The sequence below is a fragment of the Tigriopus californicus genome, chromosome 3, assembly GCF_007210705.1.
Source record: "Tigriopus californicus strain San Diego chromosome 3, Tcal_SD_v2.1, whole genome shotgun sequence".
NCBI classification, from domain to species: domain Eukaryota; kingdom Metazoa; phylum Arthropoda; class Copepoda; order Harpacticoida; family Harpacticidae; genus Tigriopus; species Tigriopus californicus.
In genome coordinates, this window is record NC_081442.1 from 5,468,425 (window position 1) to 5,469,039 (window position 615).

Below are 615 nucleotides of genomic sequence, written 5' to 3' on the forward strand. Positions count from 1 at the left end.
ATACCTGTGAAACAAGGGGTTTGGAATAAAAAAAAAAAATTATTTTATTTTCGAATAATATGCTTGTCCATCAACGTTAGAGCCATAGATGAGTTTTTGAAAACCTTATTTTTTCATGTTTTAAGTTCACATGAATGATCATACTGAAATCACAAGTCTTTAAGCCACCGACGTTGGCAAAAAACTTCGGAAAACTTCTGATTAAATGCATGTCTTTTTGTGAAAAATTAAATAGAATGAGCTTGGTTTCGAATAAATCTTTGCAAGAATAGCTCATTCTTGCAAAAAAGACTACATGATCTGTGTTTTAAGAAATATGAATCAACTCTGTAGCAAAATGTCTTAAGTTTGCCCCCAAAACTCCTCTTTTTGGCCCGAATATTTTCTTTTTCTTAACTTTCGACTTCTCTGAAAAGGAATAAGGTGCACACGAGGCTTGAATCAAATATATTTGCCTCTTTCCAAACTATCAGCCCACTTTCATTATGTAAAGTAGCTTGCTTTTAACGTTTGTACGCGATTGCATTATGGAGTAAACAAAATCATTACCTGGTAATACGATAAGAAATTGAAAAACTTCTTCTCACCTGGTCATAAAAGAGTATGAATGGGCTC

General features: G+C 33.0%; 1 protein-coding gene across 1 annotated transcript in view; it reads left to right on the plus strand.

Annotated features, from left to right (window-relative positions):
• Window positions 1–615, plus strand: part of LOC131877644 (uncharacterized) — a 12,651-nt gene that overhangs the window by 4,347 nt on the left and 7,689 nt on the right. The window lies entirely within an intron of this gene.